General features: G+C 42.1%; 1 long non-coding RNA gene and 1 pseudogene across 2 annotated transcripts in view; one reads left to right on the top strand and one right to left on the bottom strand.

Annotated features, from left to right (window-relative positions):
• The window catches only part of LOC306652833 (WD repeat-containing protein 91-like), a 38,725-nt pseudogene extending 38,143 nt beyond the window's left edge, over positions 1-582 (bottom strand). Inside the window, exon 1 of the transcript in view lies at positions 490-582. The product of the transcript in view is annotated as a WD repeat-containing protein 91-like (transcript). The remainder of the gene's footprint in view (positions 1-489) is intronic.
• LOC306652831 overlaps positions 1-22,323 on the top strand; it is a 167,728-nt gene that overhangs the window by 126,121 nt on the left and 19,284 nt on the right. The gene's annotated exons all lie outside the window — the stretch shown is intronic.

Raw genomic sequence — 22,323 nt, 5'->3', positions numbered from 1 at the left:
AGTCCCAAAGATCCTCCACCCATATGCTCACCTCCACACTTTGCTGTTGGATTTGCTCAGAGCACCTCTGGTGTGGCAGGGTCCCTCTTGCTTGTCTCTGTGCCTCCACCCCTTTCTTCACTGCTGACCCATGCCCTCAGTCACACAGGTGCAGAGCCTACCATACCCCACCCAGGGCATAGGGCCCACCCATTCTTCTGCATGCTCGAGATCCTGGTTTCTTGATCATGATGTGGAGATGTAAACCCAGATCCAGGATTCCTGGGTCAACCCAGCTCTGCCACTTATTAACTGTGTGAACTCCAGTTGGTTTTTGAACTTTCTGGGGACATAATAATGCACTTATGTGTAAGTGGGGTCTCATCAGAGCACAGCAAATACTTCCTAGGGTTTGGGAAGTACATCTGATGCACACAAATCCTCATAGGGTGTCATTGTCCCATGGACAGTGTCCTGAACAAGTCTGCAGTTCTAGAATCACAGCATTACCATCTCCAAAATTCTGATGGAGATGGTCTGCTGCAGACTCACTATCTGTGAGGGTTGCAAGTGTATTCCTGGACCCCCTGTTGCCCAGTCCATGTGGGCTTGTTGCTCTGCTGTGACCCTGTGTGGCACATTGTTGATGTGATGAGCACAGACACTGGACAGGCCACCTGAGGCTCTGGGCCCAGCAAAGCCCTCTCCCTGGAGGGGTGTCTGCAGCATGCCACACCACAGTCTTCCACCCTGCATGCCCAGCAGCATCCAACAATTCATGGAGCATCTTCACATGCACCTCTGATCTCTGAGTCATTCCATCTGCTTGGGTGGCATTGCCTCTCAAATTCTAGGGCAGGACTTCAGGTCAGCTACCCCAGGAACCCTCCCTTTTCCTCTGCTTCCTTGCCATTCTTCCCTTGCCACTGCTGAGCACAGGCCAAGAGGACTCTGGATGTGGGTAGTGCCATAAGAAACTCAACACACCTGAGTCTGCTGAAGGTACATCAAGCAGTGGGGCTGTCCATGGGTTGGGAATACTCCCTCTCTCTGGAGATGAGGCATGAGGCTCAAAAATCATCCCAGATACTGCAGGCCCTGAATCTTCCAATGCACAACAGCACAGCCCCTTCCAGGACAGCAGAGTCCTCAGGCCATCCCAGAGCTGCTGCACACACTTAACACTCCAGCCTCACCTCCTGGACAAGAATATCCCAGAGGCAAGCAGCATACACTGTGGGCCACCCAGGATCCCATCCTGGACAGTCAACTGCTCTCATGTTCTTGGAGTCTGTGCTGTCTCTCCTGCAAACTAGAAGTGACACAACATCTTGGAGGCCAGGCAGTCTGGAGAAGCAGGAATCCTGCAGAGAATGTGTCTAGTTCAAATCTTGGGCATCTTCTCTCTTTCAGGATGCACAGAGCTGCCGGTGAAGGTGAATGTCCTCCCTCTCCTCCCACTCCTGCCTGGCTCCTCCCTCCTCACTGCCACTCCCTCCCTCTCTTTTCAGGCTCCCTGCTGAACAGGTTCTACTGCCCTCTGAGTCCCTGCCCTCTCCCCTCCCCATTTGGCCTTTTCATCTGCCCCTTGTCCTCTAGGTCCTCCCAAGTGGTCCCGTGATCCTCCCCACCTTCCTGTAGCCCTACCAACTCTACAAAACATCTGACTTTCTCCTGTTGCAAGCCTGCTGTTCTCTGAGCCCACTTACTTACCAATGGACTGGACTTTAAAAGCAGTCCTCTGGTGCTACAGCCCCATAATCTCCCAAAGGTAGACTGGTTCTAACACACCTAAACTCACTCCTGTCCAGCAATCTATACCATTGCCATGACCAAAGTTCCAGTCACTTGCTCTCTGTCCTCCCTTCACACTCCTGATTCCATTGCAGGGCACCTCTCACCATGCCACTGCCCAACTCTGCTACAGGTGGTCCTCCAGAGGGGGCTCCTGCCACTCACAAGAAAGAGGCCTAACTCCCATTTCTCTGTCCCAGCTCCCAGCCCCTCAAAAACCCTATCCCTGCTTCCCTCATCTCTGGACAATTCTCTCAATGCTACCATGGCTTCTACTTCTCACCACTGAGAAGAAACTATGACAGGAATGGGAAATAGTGAAAAACCCTCCAATAAGGGCACCCTGGACCTTTATTAGGATACACCCTGCAACACTCTCCTGAAGTCCTAGTGATGCCCCTGCCTGGTAATTCCTTCTCACAATCTAGCACCAGCCCACATCTTCTCCTTTCTGGAAACTTCCATGAGTAGAATCAGGAGTGGGCACTTCTTTGAACCAGGGTGTGCTCACTGCTATGCATCTCCATTGAGAGCCTGTCCACACTCTGCTCTGTGATGCTGAATCATCTGCTCATGATAAGTGTGTCACAGAGGCTCATCCTCTTTCCTGTTGATGGACAAATTGGGCATGACCCATCTTCAAGAGTCCCCAAGGTCCTTTCCTGCTTCCTGACTGTGTGTCTGAGACAGAAAGTGCTGGACACAGAGAGGTTGCTGTGGAGGGTGAGAGCCCACTTCCCAAGTGGTAACAAAATGACAGAGGTCTGCAGGACAAAGGGTTTGCTTTGACTCTGAGTTTTAGAGGCCTCAGTCCAGGCCTTCTTGGGTCCTGGGGTGAGGCAGTCCATCATGGATGAGTGTGTAGCAGGGCCAACTCCCCACATCCTGTCTGCAATGCAAGAGAAAAGCAGGATGAGACTGAAGTCCCACAGTCCTCCTTAAGGACACACCTCAGTGCCCTGAGCCCCACCAGGTCCCATCTCCTATGTTGCTCCTCTTCCCACTAGCACCCTTCAGGTTCAGTAAGCTTGAACAAGTGGCCTGTGAGCACTCTGACCTGCAGGCTGTCCTGCTGGGCTTCACTTCACTTTGCACACCCATACTGAGACAATAAATAAGCTTTCCTGACACCCAGTCTGACCAATCCCCAGTTTTCAAGGAAGGTGCAGGGCTATCTATCTGGTACCCTGGTTTCATCATAGGGCCAAGCATGAGGCCACCACTTCAGGGGGAGAGTGGATCTAAGGAGTGGAAAAGAGGCCTCTTGGTTGTGGCAAGGCCTATGACTTTCCATCTGCTCTTTCCATTCCCTAGCTTCCCCTGGGAAGATGCCCTGATCTCTGGGACAGTGCCCACCCTGCCACCTGGATGGGGGCTCAGTCTCTCCTCTGAGCAGTGGCAGGGCCTCACCCTCAGTCAGGGCACCCTCACTGTCAAGGTCCCTAGAATACTGCAGGCCTTGGAGGTAATAGGAAAGGGCACAGGGAAGTATGCAGAGCAGGTGGGTGATTGAGCATCAGTGTGGAGTCATGATCCCATCTCTTCTTCAAACCCCGTGATAATCCTAACATGTAGGTGTTCTGGGACTACCCATGGGACACCAAGAATAAACATTAAGAAAGAATGAATTCCTTTCAGTAGAGAACACCTTGCCCCACCAGACTAGAGAAGGGACCCTGTAGCCCTGTCCAGGTCAGTAACATTCTCTTGAACAGGTGTTACCCCAGACACTGTTGAGGAAACCCCCAGACTGCACAGGATCCAGTGATGCCTTCCTGACACCTTGACCAGGACTGCCCTCTGTTTTAGCTTGGAGGATTTAGGAGTGGACCAAGAGAGGGAGGATGTGGAAAGCATCTTCTGGTCTGTGCAGGGCCTCTGTCAGAGCCACTGTCTAGCAGCAAGTAACCTGAATACCCAGTTCAGCCTTCTCACCTGTGCCTTGATTTTAGAGTTTTCACCCTCAGAATCCACACACTACAAATATGACCACTGAGTGCATGGTATGGTCTTCATCCTTTTGGCCTTCCCAGTGCCACATGAGCTGACTTCTGGGGTCCATGAGCATGGCATGAGCACAGCCACGGGCAGCTTTCCTGGTGCTGCCACAGTGAAGGAAGTGAGCTTCCAGCCTGTTCTCCCCTGGGCAAAGGTAGGCAGGCTTCTGCTGGGAACTAGTCCCACCAGCCCACTGCCATCTGGTCACTGGAATTCTGTGGAGGAAGCTTGGGCCTCTTTTTATATGTCAGGCTCAGGGCTTCCTTGTCTGTCCCCAGCTTTCCTGTGCATACAGGGATCATGTCATCATGAAAACTGCCCATGGCAAACAGAGGACTATGTAATTCCAGATACCTGGAATTGAGAGACAAAACACACAGCACACACCACGTGCACACAAACCTTCTTAACTATCACACAAACACCACACAATGTCCAAGATGTAAAATACAAAAATGTAACCCCCAAATGGGCAAAACCTGATTTTCAAAAGCAGATAATATTTAAAAATAAAAAAGATGTGAGAGAATTTACCTACCATAAAAAACAGAATCTAATGCATTTCCAAAACACAAAATCCTTTTTTTATTGTTATGATCTTATATCCCCTACAAAAATATCACATACCCATTGTCTCTGATCTTATTCTTTAAATGTGAGTTGTTTCAAAAATATGTTCTCGGGACTGGGGATATAGCTCAGTGGGTAGAGTGTTTGCCTTGCCAAAACAAGGCCCCAGGTTCAATTCCCAGCAATGAAAAAAAAATTCTTGGCTTGTAAACCAAGTCAAGATAAAACCAAACATACTCTAATAATTTTTTTTTTATTGTGAACAAGTGGGATACATGTTGTTTCTCTGTTTGTACATGGCTTAAAGGCATACCATTTGTGTAATCATAAATTTACATAGGGTAATGTTGTTTGATTCATTCTGTTATATTTTCCCTTCCCCCCACCCCACCCACCACTCTTTTCCCTCTATAGAGTCCTTCCTTGCACCATTCTTGCTCCCCCCAACCCTAATTCTAACCCTAACACTTAACCCTCCCATCCCCCATTATGTGTCATCATCCACTTACTAGTGATATCATTCATCCTTTGGTTTTTTGATTGGCTTATCTCACTTAGCATGATATTCTCCAATTTCATCCATTTGCCTGCAAATGCCATAATTTTATCATTCTTTATGGCTGAGTAATATTCATGTATATATATATATATATATATATATATATATCACAGTTTCTTTATCTATTCAACAATTGAAGGACATCTAGGTTGGTTTCACAATATGGCTATGGTGAATTGAGCAGCTATGAACATTGATGTGGCTGTATCTCTGTAGTATGCTGATTTTAAGTCCTTTGGGTATAGCCCAAGGAGTGCGATAGCTGGGTCAAATGGTGGATCCATTCCAAGTTTTCTAAGGAATCTCCACACTACTTTCCAGACTAGCTGCACTAATTTGCAGCCCCACCAGCAATGTATGAGTGTACCTTTGTCCCCACATCCTCGCCAACACATATTGTTGCTTGTATTCTTGATAATTGCCATTCTAATTGGGGTGAGATGGAATCAGGGTGGTTTTGATTTGCATTTATCTTATGACTAGAGATATTGAACATTTTTCCATATGTTTGTTGATTGCTTGTAGATCTTCTGTGAAGTGTCTATTCATTTTCTTAGCCCATTTGTCTATTCGGTTATTTGTATTCTTGGTGTAGAGTTTTTTGAGTTCTTTATAGATTCTGGAGATTAGTGCTCTATCTGAAGTATGATTGGCAAAGATTTTCTCCCACTCTGTGGGCTCTTTATTCACATTGCTGATAGTTTCCATTGCTGAGAGAAAGCTTTTTAGTTTGAATCTATCCCAGTGGTTGATTCTAGCTTTTATTTCTTGTGCTATGGGAGTCCTGTTAAGGAAGTCTGGTCCTAGACCAACAAGGTGAAGATTTGGACCTACTTTTTCTTCTATAATCTGCAGGGTCTCTGGTCTGATTCCGAGGTCCTTAATCCATTTTGAGTTTACTTTCCTGCATGGTGAGAGATATGAGTTTAGTTTCATTCTGTTGCATATGGATTTCCAATTCTCCCAGCACCATTTGTTGAAGAGGCTATCTTTTCTCCATTGCATATTTTTGGCACCTTTGTCTAGTATGAGAAAATTGTATTTATTTGGGTTTGTGTTCATGTCCTCTATTCTGTATCATTGATCTACCTGTTGATTTGTTACCAATACCATGCATTTTGGTTACTATTGCTTTGTAGTAGAGTTGAAGATCTGGTATTGCGATACCCCCTGCTTCACTTTTTCTGCTAAGGATTGCTTTAACTATTCTGGGTTTCTTATTCTTCCAAATGAATTTCAAAATTGCTTGCTCTATTTCTGTAAGGTACATCATTGGGATTTTAATTGGAATTGCATTGAATCTGTATAGCACTTTAGGTAGTGTGGCCATTTTGACAATATTAATTATTTCTATCCAAGAACATGGGAGATCGTTCCATCTTCTAAGGTTTTCTCCAATTTCTTTCTTTAGTGTTCTGTAGTTCTCATTGTAGAGGTCTTTCACCTCTTTTGTGAGATTCATTCCCAAGTATTTTATTTTTTTTGAGGCTATTGTGAATGGGGTAGTTTTCCTAATTGTTCTTTCCAAAGATTCATCACTTATGTATAAAAATGCATTAGATTTTTGTGCATTGATCTTATATCCCACTACTTTACTGAATTCACTTATGAGTTCTAAAAGTTTTCTGGTGGAATTTCCTGGTTCCTCTAAGCATATAATCATATCATCGGCAAATAGGGATAGTTTGAGTTCTTCTATTCCAATTCCCTTTAATTTCATTGGTCTGTTGAATTGCTCTGGCTAGAGTTTCAAGGACGATATTGAATAGAAGTGGTGAAAGAGGGCATCCCTACCTTGTTCCAGTTTTTAGGGGGAATGTTTTCAGTTTTTCACCATTTAGAATGATATTAGCCATGGGCTTAGCATAGACGGCCTTTACAATGTTAAAGACTATTCCCACTATCCCTATTTTCTCTTGTGTTTTGAGCATAAAGGGGTGCTGTATTTTACGAAATGCTTTTACTGCATCTGTTGAAATAATCATGTGGTTCTTGACTTTAAGTCTATTGCTATGGTGAATTACATTTATTGGTATCCTGACGTTGAACTAACCTTGCATCCCTGGGATGAAACCCACTTGATCATGGTGTACTATCTTTTAAATATGTTTTTGAATGCGATTTGCTAAAATTTTGTTGAGAATTTTTGCATCGATGTTCATTAAGGATATTGGTCTGAAATTTTCTTTCCTCGATTTGTCTCTGTCTGGATTAGGTATCAGGGTGATATTGGCTTCATAGAATTAGTTTAAGAGGGTTTCCTCCTCTTCTATTTTATGGAATACTTTGAGAAGTATTGGAATGAGCTCTTCTTTAATTTTTTTTAGAACTCGGCTGAGAACCCATCTGGTCCCAGACTTTTCTTTGTTGGTAGGCTTTTGATGACTTCTTCTATTTCATTACTTGAATTTGGTCTATTTAAATTGTGTGTGTCCTCTTTGTACAGTTTAGGCAATTCATATATCTCTAGAAACCTGTAGATGTCTTTGAAATTTTCTATTTTGTTGGAGTATAGATTTTCAAAATAGGTTCTAATTATGTTTTGTATTTCAATCGTGTCTGTTGTCATATTTCCTTGTTTATTCCAAATTTTAGTGTTTGGGTTTTCTATTTTTTTCTCTTTTTTAGTGTGGCTAAAGGTTTATCAATTTTGTTTATTTTTTCAAAGAACCAACTATTTATTTTGTCAATGTTTTGTACTGTTTCTTTTGTTTCAATTTCGTTGATTTCAGCTCTGAGTTTAACTCTTTCTTGTCTTCTAGTTTTGGTTCTGTTCTGTTCTTCTTTTTCTAGGGCTTTGAGCTGTAGTTTTAGGTCGTTTATTTGTTGAGTTTTACTTCTTTTATTAAATGTGCTCCATGAAATAAATTCTCCTCTAAATACTGCTTTCATAGTGTCCTAGAGATTTGATATGATGTTTCTTTGTTCTCAATTACCCCTAAGATTTTTTTAATTTCCTTCCTAATATCTTCTGTTATCCATTCATCATATAATAGCATATTGTTTAATCTCCAGGTGTTGGAGTAGTTTCTGTTTCTTATTCTTTCATTCATTTCTAACTTCAATCCATTATGATCTGATTGAATACATGGTAGTGTCTCTATCTTCCTGTATTTGCTTACATTAGCTTTGTTGCATAAAATATGGTCTATTTTAGAGAAGGATCCATGTGCTGCTGAGAAGAAAGTGTATTCGCTCTTGGTTGGATGGTATACTCTATAAATGTCTGATAAGTTTAAATTATTGATTATGTTATTGAGATCTATGGTTTCTTTGTTCAACTTTTGTTTGTAATATCTCTCCAGTGGTGAGAGAGGCGTGTTAAAGTCACCTAGTATTATTGTGTTATTGTCTATTTGGTTTCTGAAATTGAGAAAGATTTGTTTGACATACATGGATGAGCCACTGTTTGGGGCATAGATGTTTATGATTGTTATATCTTGCTGATTTATGCTTCCCTTAAGCAGAATGAAATGTCTTTCTTTATCCCTTCTGAGTAAATTTGGCTTGAAGTTCTCATTATCTGAAATGAGGATGAATACTCCAGCTTTTTTGCTGAGTCCATATGCATGGTATGTTTTTCCCCATTCTTTCACCTTTAGTCTATGGGTATCTTTTTTCTATGAGGTGAGTCTCTTGCAGGCAACATATTATTGGATCTTTCTTTTTAATCCAATCTGCCAGTCTACGTCTTTTGATTAATGAATTCAGGCCATTAATATTCAGGGTTATTATTGAGATATGATTTGTATTCCCGGTCATTTGGTTCTTTTATTATTTTATTTATTTATTTACTTATTGATTGATTGATTGATTGATTGATTGATTTGACACGACTTGGTTCCTCCTATATTTGACAATTCCTTTAGGATAATTCCTCCCTTTGCTGATTTGCTACTTTGTTTTTCATCTCTTCATCATGGAATATTTTGCTGAGCATATTCTGTAATGCTGGTTTTCTTTTTGTAAATTCTTGTAGCTTTTGTTTATCATTTCTTACCATCTGTTTGTTCAACTTTGTTTTCAAGGTTAAATATTTTGTCTTCAATGTCTCAGGTTGTGTCTTCCAGGTGTTCTATCCTATTGAATATGCTTTCTATGGGGTTCTTAATTTGGTTTATTGTTTCCTTCATTTCATGGATTTCTGTTTGTTTTTTTTTTCAATATCTCTAACTCTTTTTTGAAATAGTGTTTTGCTTCCTGTATTTCTCTTTTAACTCTCGCTTGGTGCGATCATTCAATGCCTGCATTTGCTCTTTCATCTCATCATTCAGTGCCTGCATTTGCTCTTTCATCTCATCGTTTGCTTCCTGATCATTTTAACTATGTACATTCTGAACTCCTTTTCTGTCATTTCTTCTGCCATGCTGTCATTGGGTTTTATTGATGTAACCTCTAGATTTGTTTGGGGCCTTTTTTCCCCTTGTTTTCTCATATTGTTCAGTTATCAGTGGATCACTGAGATATTGCAGATTTCCTCTATTGACTTATAATATCCCTGAATATTTCTAGTATATCCCCTCTTAGCCTTCAGTAGGCTGAAGTCTTGGAGGAAGTTGATAGTGTGGTGCTCCACAAGGAAGCTGCCTCTCTAGGGGTGGTGGCCTTCAGGTGGAATATATTCCCTGTTAGTGGGCAGTGGTGCCTCCACTTGTTGACCAATGGTCATCCAAAGGGGAACTAGGCTGTGGGCTGAGGCAAGGCCTGTTTGGGCCTGTGTCTCTTGTTTTACCGTCCTTGTGGGAAAACCTCACCCGCAGGGAAGACTCACCGGTGGGGAGGTCTTGCTGGTCAGTTCCCCTTTTAGAGGTTCCCCTCAATCTAAAACTACTTCTTTGGCTGGGCTACCTTACTCTGCAATGTTCTCAGGGGCCTGGACCTTCCTCCTGGGACTGGGAGCCTCACCCTTTGCAGACGAGTCTCCTTAGGCTGCCTCTCCTCAGAGAATCTGCCCACAGTCCTGGAACCTTTGCTCTGCCCCTAAGTGTGTCTCTGTGGGGCTCTTCCACCAAGAAGCCTCCTAGGTCCTGGAACCCTGCTATGCACCTAATCGCCTGACTATGTGGCCCCTCCTCTGAGCAGCCACCTTGATCCTGTACAATCGCTCTGAATCCCAGTGACCCACCACACGCCTCTTCCTCTGGACAGACACCCGGTGTTCCGGAGCTGTCACTAGGAGTCCAAGCAACTCACTGCATGCCTCCTCCTCCTGCTAACTGCCTGTAGCCCTGTTCAGTCACTCCAAGTCCAAGTGACCTGCCCCATTCCTCCTCCTCCTCCTCTGAGTAGCCACCCAGGTGTTCATAAGCGGTGGCTCTGAGTCATTCTGAGCCCAAGCATGCCTCCTCTGGTAGTCACCCAGAGCTCTGGTGTGGCCACTCTGAGACCATGTGGCCCACCGTGCTCCTCCTCCAGGCAGCACCCCACTGTTCAGGAGTGGTCACTCTGAGTCCAAAAAGCTCACTGCACAGCTCCTCCTCTGACAACCACCTGTAGCTCTGGTGCAATCACTCTGAATCTAAATGACCCACCGCACTCCTCCTCCTCCTCTTCAAGGCAGGCCCCGGTGTTCAGTAGCAGTCGCTGTGAGTCGAAATAGCTCTCTTCACAGCTTCTCCTCTAGCAACCACCTGTAGTTCTGGTGCAAGTCGCTCTGAGTCCAAGCGACTCGCCGTGCTCCTCCTCCTCTGGGAAGGTCCCAGTCTCCTGGAAGGTCCAGTGTTCAGGAGTGGTTGCCATGAGTCCAAACAGCTCTCCTTGCAGCTCCTCCTCTGAGCAGCCTCCCAGAGCCCCAGTGGTTGCTCTGAGTCCAAGCGCTGTGCTGAGCGGCCTCCTCTAGGATACTCCCAGTTGTCCCAGTTCACTGCTCCAGCCCCCGGGAGGGGTGTCTCGCCGGGCAGCTCTACTTCACAAAGTTCCCTGCGTTCTGGGACTACCATCCCATCCGGGATGCCTCCCCAATGGGAGAGACTCACTGGGCTGCTTTGAGTTGGTCCCAAGTCTCTCAATATCTCCTCTTTTGAATCTTGAGTCCTGGAGCAACATGAAATGCAGCCATCCTCTAGTCCGCCATCTTGAAAACCCCTAAATTTTTAATTTCACATTAAAATAATCATCTCAGAATCCTTATTTTCATGGAAAGTCCCACTGTCATCAAGTGTTGGTTTCAAGGGGAAAGAATCAACACCATCTATTTAAGGAGGAATATGGTTATAACTGAACACTGGGCAGACAATTTTTCCAATGGTCTGTGGTGGCCTGGGCAAGTCAGAGAACAACAAATGTGTAAAAACTTATGTGCTAAGAATGTTATTATTCAAGGAGATTTTAGGGTTCAGGCAATCTTGAACCCCAAGACTTTTCAACCACAATCAATTTCTACTTGTCCCTCACTGCCTTCTCCTCCTGGAAATTTCCTTTCAAAATTTGTAACCAGTTGATATCTGAGCAAAACAAACAGCACAGTGTATGTTATGGAATATCCCAATTATTTCAATTAATGTGAAGACTGAGGAAGTAGGTACTCCAGGGCAAAGTCAGTTTTTCTAAATAAGGAAGGCCTATTTTACTTGCTCAGATGATGTCTGTAAATATAAAAATGAAAAGCGAAGCAGTGAAGGCTTACTGCATCAGTAACACCAGGTACAATATATGATGCAGCATAAAAAGTGCAACACCTAATTTTTATTCTCCCTATTGTTTGTTTTGCAAGAAATATTTTCAAGAATCATTGCACAGAACTTAGGTCTAGAATGTTACTTCCATTGAACTGTCCATCATTCAAAATCTTGCTATCCTGGTTTCTATCTTTCTCAAATAATTGCCTGGTTTCTTAACAATGATCCTGTGAAATGGGAATAAAAGAAGAGACAGGTAAGATGATCAAAATCAAAAGGGCTTGTTTCCAGCAACTAGGGATTGAAGGGCAAGGAGATTCCAGGCTCAGGTAAGAGTGCATTTTGTTTTTCACCCTTGGTGGTGTTTCTGAACTGCCTCAAAAAGGGCCCAAATGCATGCCTGCTGAGACATCCTGGCTGCTTTCCAGATACTTCCTGACATTTCAGAAAGGCAGAGTCATAGCAATGCCATCATGATTATCATGTCAACCAGAGAAGCTTCCCCTCTTGGACACTGGGGTCAATGATTCAAGTCATGTCCTGGCTCAGCAGTTATGGTAAGAGGGAAGAGGAGGAAGACAAGACACAGAGTCTAGTGCTTTCAACAAATGTGATCCTCACATCTCTATCCATGAGCAGAGGAGCCAGTATATATTGGAGGCACAGCCCCAGGGGCTTGTGGGCAATCCTGTTCTGTGCAGGGCAAAAGATTCTGCTGAATCCATTTTTCTACTTAAATAGAAAGGAATGAATATTACTCTGATTCCAATGAATGATGACAGTGGGACTTTTTACACAACTAAGGATTCTGAAAGGATTATTTTAATATAAAATTAAAAATTCTTTGGACTGTGCTTGGCTTTGTCTTGGTTTTGTTTTCTGTCAAGCATTTCACAGGTCATACCAGAAGAGTATCTGGTCACCTACCATAGTCAGTGTCTTCAGATAATGTAAGTACTTCAATTCCTCAACATTTTCTCCCCTGTTGAATCAAGTGAATAGAACACAGTTGGAAAAGTATCACTTTTACATGAAAGTTAATTACAATGAGTTTTCATCATAACACTGTTTTATAAATCAGCAGTGCGCCCTCCATGACTAGGTTTGCCTTAGAGTAGGCATTACTCATGATGAGACAACTATCAAAAGCTGATAGGTTATATGATACTCAGGAAAATGCTGAAGTGGAAATTTAATTAGCAAGTTCATAAAGATTGAAGGTGCTCACTTCTATTAAATGGTATGATTCCAATTGTCAACTGCAATAATGTTTGGGAAGCAGTAGAATTCTGGGGAACACTCCCAGGCTCTATCAAAATAAATTGCATTTGTTACCTGGACCAGATCCAGGTCAACCTAAATATCAGCTCTGATATTTGTAGGTGATGACACAAACGGCTGTTTTTTGGCACTACATTTTCTAAATCTGTTTTTCTGTGCATTGGGAAGAAATTATTCCTTTAAAAATTGAGTAAATTGGTGCTGAATACATTTCTTAGTTTCTGCTGATGTCAAACAGGTGGCACAGTGAGTTTAAAAACTGGTTTCCTTGTATCACTGAAGATCCAGACTCATAAATGAAGCTATTTTACAGACTTTTATTGACTTTGTGGATTTTTAGGAGCCATGCTGTGTAGATTTGGGTGAAGGTTGTGGTGTTCTCATCTCTACCATGGTTCTGGAATATTGATTGTGCTTTGCAGGGTAAGGAATAATTTAAAAAATACACTTTTTGTAAATAACTCACATAAATGATAAAATCAGAGAGAATGAGTATGTGGCATGTTTGTGGTGGATATAAGAAAATTCCAATAAAAATGGATTTTGTATTTTTATACAAAATGCTTTACATTCCATTTTTTTCTGGTAGTTAATGTCTTTCACATCTTCAGTTACTCTTTAAAATTTTCTACTTTTGATATTCAGGATTTGCCCATTTTGGATTTTTATTTTTGTACTTGAGCAGAGATTTTTTTTTTCTTTACATCCCTGAGGTTGAGGTGTGCTTTTTACTTTAAGAAACATCATTCAGTACTGAACTTCCAAATGTCTCTTTGCTTAAGTTTAGGTGGTTGTGTGTAAGTTCTGTGGAGTAAGGAAAACCTTTCCTCAGAGATCTTATGGCAGAAAAGCCAAATCAGCATAAGTGTAAACAGCAGTCTTTTGCAAGCATCTGCAAGATCATTTGTATACTTTACAGTTGGGTTATTGTCAGTAATTACCTTTGCTTACTGAATGATCTTGCAGTTTCTTCCTGTTGCATTCCTATACTAGTTTGAAGCTGAGGAAATGTCCTTGTATTTTTGGGGAGACAATTAAAACTGACAATTTTTAAGGATCTGTACACTCTAGTTGTTGTACATCCAACTACTCCTGTACTCCAACCATCCTGTGTTTTAGTGCATCACGCACTACTCTTACCTCATCTCTTTTTACATATTCACCTTTTAATATTTGTAACAATCCTTTCTTTCATCATGATGCATGTTAGAAGATGATATGCTTGGAAAAATTGTGCTCATCAACTCACTATCATTCCCTTTTAACATCCATAACATCACATTATAGGAGCATATTTTTGCCAGGTTCTGGGGTATTGGGCTGTAGTCTACTATCCCCAGGGCCTGCTTAAAGGACCCTTGGCATAGTAAGCACAAGAGGTTGAACACTTCTATCAAGACACATTGGCCAAATATTTCTGCCCTAAAAAGGTGAGTTCAAGGGCCTCATAGAAACTCTCATCAAGAGAATTTCAGAGTGCAGTCTAGTTGTGGACCAGCATCAAAGCAATTGTGAACTGGCAGGTGGTGAGTGCACAGGACATCTCTCCTCACTTTCTAGCTGTTTTCTTGCCTCCATTACATGTGCTCAATGATGCACTCCCTCTTCTCACAATGTATCACAGGGATAACCACCCTCCACTTACAGGTCAAATTTCAAATGTCTGGCTCTCATGTGTTTGGACACTTGAGGAAAATGAAGGGAACCCCACCAGATTTTGTGGATGTTTCCCAATTCAGTCATCACTGAATCCACTGAGTTGCACTGGATGCTCCCCTGCCCTCAGCTGTCAACAGCCATCATTCCTTTTCTCTGGATTGGCCCTACATCAGTTCTGTCACCTGGAAAAATTCCATGGGAGCCCAGACTGGGAGGAACAGACAGGGATGGCAAAGCCACTGGGGTCAGTGCTAGGCTGAGTGATCCTCACGACCTCCTGAACCCATCCAACCCTCCCAGGTCAACTTGTCCTGGTGGTCATATGCCTGCAGCAGGAGAAGGTGGCCATGTGGCAAAAATGTCTGGTGTGGCCAAACGTGTTTAGCATTATCTAGTGGGATTGCAGGTTGGTGCAGGCTGTCAGTCTTCAGGTTGATGAATAGCCCTGGACATATCTGGATTGCCCATAGGCCTGCAGGGTTGAGCCAACAACATAACCATGCTTTTCAGCAATTTGGTGGAGAAGTTAGGATCACATTGGTTGAAAGCAGTAGACTCTGGAACTCTTCCCCTTCCTTTTCCCTGTTAACATCACTGCTGAACTGCCACTTTACTTGAATCATTGTCTCAAGCAGTTAGGAGGGGAAGATTTTCTGGTAACCATGGGAACAGTGACATCATGCTGAATTCTGCCTTTCTGTGACATCAAGAGATATCTGCAGAGCAGCCAGGATGTCACAGGAGGCACTCATATGAACCCATGATGCCCCAGGCCTAGAAACACACCCTGGGGTGAAAAACAAAGTGAACTCTCCTACCCTTCAATCCCAAGTTACTGGATGCCAGTCCTTTGGACTTTTACTACTCTCATTTCACAGGTTTGCTGTTAAAAACCTTAGGCATTTCTAAGGTTTTTAAAATTACAGTAGAAGTATTTTGAATGATGGGGAGTTCAGTGGATGTAACTTTGTAGACCTAAGCTCAGTGCAGTGATTAGTAAAAAGATTTGTTGCAAATACAACCACAGGGAGTATAAAATTAAATTTCACTATTTTTTTATTCTGCCAATGCATATTGTTCCTGGGATCACTGATGCCATGAGCCATCACCACTTCTGTTTGTATGTTTATATTTACAGACATCATTTTTCTAAGTTGATTAGGCCTTTCCTAATTTAGGAAAACTGGCTTTGCCCTGGAGTATCTACTTCCTCAGCCACCCACGTAACTGAAATAATAGGAAAGATCCATCACCTCCACTGGGACATATTTTTGCCTAGATATCTGCTGGTTAGAAATTTTGAAAGGGAAATTCCAGGAGGAGGAGGCCGTGTGGAGAAAATAGGAATTAATTGTGCTTCTAAGATTGGGGTTCAGGTTTGCATGAACCCCAAATTCTCCTTATATAATTATGTCCTGAGCACATAAATTTTCCCACAGGTGCCTTCCTCTCCTTTTCTCTAGAACACCACAGACCATTTGGAAGATTGTGTGCTCAGTGTTCATCTACTATGCTTTACCTTCTTACATAGGCAGAGTTAAATATTTTTCCCATGGCACCAACCTTTGAAGACTGTGGGCCTTTCTAATCAACTAAGGGTTTTGAGAATATTATTTTAAATGTGAAATTAAAAATTCATTAGAATTTCTTTGGTGTTGACTTGCATTGGTTTTCCAGTGAAGTATTTCAGAGTCAGACTGAAAGAGGATCCAGTTACTTACCATAAGCAGTCTGTTCAGATAATGACAACTCTCCAATTCCTCAACATTTTCTCCTGTGTTAAATCAATGCAGTTGGAAAAGCAGAAATTTTAAGTGAAAGTTTAATCCAATGAAAATTTTAAGCATGACACTGTGGTAGAAACCAGGAGTTCTTTCCCTGTTATCTGGATTGCCTAGAAATAGGACTTCCTGGAGATGAGACAGCTATCAGGAACTGAAGAAATTTTGTTTGAGTGACACTCAGGAAAGGACTAAGATGACCTTTAGCAATGTAGTCTGAAAAAATATTAATGACAGGACTGAGAAAAGATGGAACACTGTCAGTGAATGTCTCTCAACCAAAGTACCAAGAGGAAACTGAGTAAGAATTACATTGAGGAACCTGGAATAGGATAGAGAAAAAATTGAGCACAATAATGTGAGTGGCACTCATTAAAAAGACACAGAGAGGAATGAAGAAAGAATGGTTAGGGAACTCAGAAAAAAATAAACAGAAAAAACTGACCACTACTAGGTGAGGGGAGCTCTCAAACAAGAACAAAAGGGGACTGACTAAGCATATGCTAGGTGAAATTTATAGCTTTAACAAAGAAGCCTGGTCAATATTAGGAGAAGTTCTATCATCAAGAAGACCCAGCAGATGCAGAGCACTTGTGTGTGAGGGTTGCTCAACCAGAGGACTCAGAAGATCCTGGGCAATGGGGGTTGAGATGAGGTTCATGGCAGAACCCAGAGAAAAAAGAGAAAACATAGAAGTGGTAGCTTGACTACAGAAACTAGAAATGTTGGAGGTCTTTTTGAGAGGGGTTCTCACATATTGGGCTCAAAGGTTTTGGAAACTTTTTGAGTAACCCTAGAGCCAAAGTTTCACTGACCTCAGGTATGTCTAGAATGCTTCCATAAAAGGTCTAAAGAAGTCCTCTATAATGATGAGAAATTATCCTTGGATGTATTTTACAAAGTCCCTTGAATGTATGGATTGCACCTGATTCAATTGTCCTAGGAGGTTTTCTCTCTTGTCAAAAGACAGCAGCCAATGACATATCAGAGAAGAATCTGAACAACTTATGTATGTGCTTCCCATGCGCTGCTCAGAAACATGTCAGAAATCCTGGACCTCCTACATCACCCATAAGAACTCAGACTCTTGTGAAAAGGTGTGGAAATGATGGATGATGAGTGGTAGTTTGAGGTCCTCAGTGTTTTGGAAATTGACATGTATTTTAATTGATTTTGGTTTTCAGAAATTGGTGAAGAACCTGTCTGCATGGCAGCACCAAACTACTATTATGGATTTTTAAAAGATGAAGTATCCACATCTCTCCAAGTGTCCACAATAGTGTTGGTTTGATACATAGGTAAGGCCAGAGATGGTATACTCATATTAGCCAGAATGGGACTCACTCAGAGAAATCATTATGCCTATCATCTCGGGTATGGGTGAGGTAGAGGAAGGTGTTACTCCTGGGAAAGGCCAGTTTTATTCAATGAGGGAATGCCTCAGCAACTTAGCCAGACAATGTCAGGAAATATAAACAGGCAAAGGCAAGTGGTGATGGCTCTCGGTGTGTGGGTTCCCAGGAGAAATATTTGCTGGCAGAAAAGAAACATTCCTCAACCAATTTCAATCTTCCGCTGGGTATGTTTGCAATTTTTACTCTCAAGATTCATTACAGTGAGATAAGGGCTGAAATTCATATTCCTGATTTCAATAGCATTCAATTTCAGTCAGAACAACCCCTCACTTGTTTACCAGTGCCCCTGTAATATGAGAGTCAAAGATGGGAGAGCTCCTGTAATCCAGGTGGATGGGGCAGGCATCCAGAAGATCGGGTCTGAATGACTCCGGGATTCCAGGCTCCAGTTGAAGAATGCAATTGGTTTCTCTCCCCAGAGAGTTTTCTTGAGCCTTAGGCCACATGGAATTTGAGGAGTGGCTCCCGTGACATGGTGTGTGCACCACAGATACAGCCTGAGGTCACAGAGGAAAGGCATGACAGCAAGATGGCATAACGGTTTCCATGGCAACCAGAGAGGCTTCCACTCCTGGCTGCTTCAGACCAAGATTGAAAACAAGCACCAGCTCACTTGTGATGATCAAAGGAAAGAAAATTGGAGTGAGTGCAAGGGACCTGTGATTTTCAAGAAATGTGATTCTAACCTTGTCAGCCATGAGACAAGGAGCCAGGCAGTGTGCAAGGTGCAGCCCCATGGTCAGTGGATCTCTCCAGGTCCAGGCAGTACAAGGAAACTGTCTGAATTCTGACAGCTCACACTAAACTCCAGGTCCGCTAGGTGACGCTGCTCTCATTTGGCCACACCGGGCATCATGACAGCAGGCAACATCCCCCATCAGGTCCAGTAGGCCAGGATGGGTGGAAGTGTACTTGGAGGCATGTGGATCACCAAACTGATTACTGTCTGGACCGATATTTCCTTCCAAATCTGCTCCACAAGGACTGGGCACACCCAGAATTTTCTAGTCAGAAAACTAGCCTAGGGCCCTAGCAACCACATGGAATGATGGCTGCTGAGAGCTCAAGGGCATGGAGCATGCTCTGATCATGGTGGCGTAGGTAATCTTTCAATTGGGACACTACACACTCAATGCAGAGAGTTGCCCCTACTTTCCTAGAAAGTTCAGACAGGAGACAGTTGGAACCTGGAAAGTGAGTCTTCTAAGTGAAGATGGGTGTCTCCTCTGATGGCTAATGTGGAGATGTGGGAGTCATTCACTCAGCTTGTTCTTCTGCAGACAGGATCATGCTGAAAAGCAAGGAGAGATGTTCTGTGCTCACTCCACCTGTAAAGCTGCACCTCCTTGGCTGCTACCTTACAACTCGGCTGCATGAAATTTACATGCTGGGAATTTCCAGGGACACCTCAACTCACCTCGAGATGCAGAAATGTCTAGCCTATCTCTGTTCACACAACTGTTCATTTTTGTGACCAGTCTAGTGCCTGCCTGGCACGAGGCCCTGAGGGATTTTGACATGAGTCATCTTACCAGCCCCAGGAGGATGTAGATTACGAGCAGTGATATAGAAGACTGCTGGTGGCATGAGGAGCACAGCATCACAGGGCATAACACCAGATTGGAACATGCACCATGAAGAAAGTGCAATGGTGCAAAGCTTCCAAGCTGAATATTCAAAGAGGGAGAGTAAGGACATTTTGTGGGCACAGAAAGCAGAAGGGTGCTGGTGCTGAAAGCCTACTTCAGTGAAGAGACACTCTAGAACTACTCAGCTTTCATGGTCTACCCACGAATTCCATGACATGTCCTCAGGTTCAACATAGTCTACAAATAAAGGAAGTAGTACTTGCCAGTTTATTCTATAAGCAACCATCATTCTAGACCCTAATTCTTCTTGCAAGGACCTCAATGCCCTTGCAAATTTGTGGCTCTTTTTTTTGCTCTCAAGGGACAGCTGATTATACATATGCTGATTCGTATCTTTTCTGGCACAAGAACCATAAGGAAAGGCTTTCCTTACAGGTGAGCACTTGCACCCACAAACTACAATTTGATCAAGTTGTATTTGGAATATGCAGCAATAAACTGAGCTCTCTTTTTTTAAATTTATTTTTATTGTAAACAAATGGGATACATGTTGTTTCTGTTTGTACATGGAGTAACAGCATACCATTTGCATATTCATAAATTTACATACAGTAATGATGTTTGATTCATTACATTATTTTTTCCTTCCTCCCCACCCCTCCCACCTCTCTTTTCCCTCTATACAGTCCCTCCTTCCTCCATTCTTGTCCCACTCCCAACCCCCATTAAGTGTCATCATCCGCTTATCAGTGAGATCATTCCTCTTTTGGATTTTTGAGATTGGCTTATCTCACTTAACATGATATTCTCCAATTTCATCCATTTGCCTGCAAATGCCATAATTTTATTATTCTTTATAGCTGAGTAATATTCCATTGTATATATATATACCACAATTTCTTTATCCATTCATCAATTGAAGGGCATCTAGGTTGGTTCCATAGTCTGGCTATTGTGAATTGAGCCGCTATGAACATTGATATGGCTGTATCTCTGTAGTGTGCTGATTATAAGTACTTTGGATATAGGCCAAGAAGTGGGATAGCTGGGTTAAATGGTAGGTCCATTCCAAGTTTTCTAAGGAATCTCCACACTGCTTTCCAGAGTGGCTGCAATAATTTGCAATCCCACCAGCAATGTATGAGTGTACCTTTTTCCCCACATCCTCTCCAACACCTATTGTTGCTTGCGTTCTTGATAATCGCCATTATAATTGGGGTGAGATGGAATCTTAGGGTAGTTTTGATTTGCATTTCTCTTATTACTAAAGATGTTGAACATTTTTTCATATATCTGTTGATTGCTTGTACATCTTCTTCTGTGAAGTGTCTGTTCATTTCCTTAGCCCATTTGTTGATTGGGTTATTTGTATTCTTGGTGTAGAGTTTTTTGAGTTCTTTATATATTCTGGAAATTAGTGCTCTATATGAAGTATGAGAGGCAAAGATATTCCCCCAATCTGTAGGCCCTCTCATCGCATTGCTGATAGTTTCCTTTGCTGAGAGAAAGTTATTTAGTTTGAATCTATCCCAATTATTGATTCTTGCTTTTATTTCTTGTGCTATGGGAGTCCTGTTAAGGAAGTCTGATCCTAAGCCAACAAGGTGAAGATTTGGACCTACTTTTTCCTCTATAAGATGCAGGGTCTCTGGTCTGATTTCAAGGTCCTTGATCCATTGTGAGTTGAGTTTTGTGCAGGGTGAGAGATAGGGGTTTAGTTTCATTCTGTTGCATATGGATTTCCAGTTTTCCCAGCACCATTTGTTGAAGAGGCTATCTTTTCTCCATTGCATATTTTTGGCACCTTTGTCTAGTATTAGAAAATTGTATTTATTTGGGTTTGTGTCCATGTCCTCTATTCTGTACCATTGATCTACCTGTCTATTTTGCTGCCAATACTATGCTGTTTTTGTTACTATTGCTGTGTAGTATAGTTGAAGTTCTGGTATTGCGATATCCCTGTTTCATTCTTCCTGCTAAGTATTGATTTAGCTATTCTGGGTTTCTTATTCTTCCAGATGAATTTCATGATTGCTTGCTCTATTTCTGTGAGGTACGTCATTGGGATTTTAATTGGAATTACATTGAATGTGTATAGCACTTTTGGTAGTATGGCCATTTTGACAATATTAATTCTGCCTATCCAAGAACATGGGAGATCTTTCCACCTTCTAAGGTCTTCCTTAATTTCATTCTTCAATATTTGTAGTTTTCATTGTAGAGATCTTTTACCTCATTGGTTACATTGATACCCAAGTATTTTTTTTTTGACGCTATTGCAAATGGAGTTGTTTTCCTCATTTCCCTTTCAGCTGTTTCATCGCTTGCATATAAAAATGCTGTAGATTTATGTGTGTTGATTTTATAGCCTGCTATTTTACTGAATTAATTGATGAGGTCTAGAAATTTTCTGGAGGAGGTTTTTGGATCCTTTAAATATAGAATCATGTCATCCGCAAATAGTGACAGCTTAAGTTCCTCTTTTCCTATTCATATCCCTTTAATTTCTTTAGTCTGCCTAATTGCTCTGGCTAGAGTTTCAAGGACAATATTGAATAGAAGTGGTGAAAGAGGACATCCCTGTCTTGTTACTGTTTTTAAAGGGAATGGTTTCAGTTTTTCTCCATTAAGAAAGATGTTGGCCATGGGCTTAGCATAAATAACCTTTACAATGTTGAGGTATGTTCCTACTATCCCTATTTTTTCTAATGTTTTCAGCATGAAGTGCTGTTGTATATTGTCAAATGCTTTTTCTGCATCAATTGAAATAACCATATGATTCTTATCCTTAAGTCTAGTGACATGATGGATTACGTTTATTGATTTATGGATGTTAAACCATTCTTGCATTCCAGCAATGAACCCCACTTGATCGTGGTGCACAATTTTCTTAATGTTTTTGGATACGGTTTGCCAATATTTTGTTAAGGATCTTACCATCTATATTCATCAACAATACTGGTCTAAAATTTTCTTTCCTTGATGTGTCTTTTCCTGGTTTGGGTATGAGGGTGATATTAGCTTCATAGAATGAGTTTGGTAGGGTACCCTCCTCTTCTATTTCCTGGAATACTTTGAGAA

The sequence above is a fragment of the Sciurus vulgaris genome (assembly GCF_902686455.1).
Source record: "Sciurus vulgaris genome assembly, contig: HiC_scaffold_611_arrow_ctg1, whole genome shotgun sequence".
NCBI lineage: Eukaryota > Metazoa > Chordata > Mammalia > Rodentia > Sciuridae > Sciurus > Sciurus vulgaris.
Note: the sequence above shows the minus strand (reverse complement) of the source record. Positions and strands in the feature narration are given on the sequence as shown.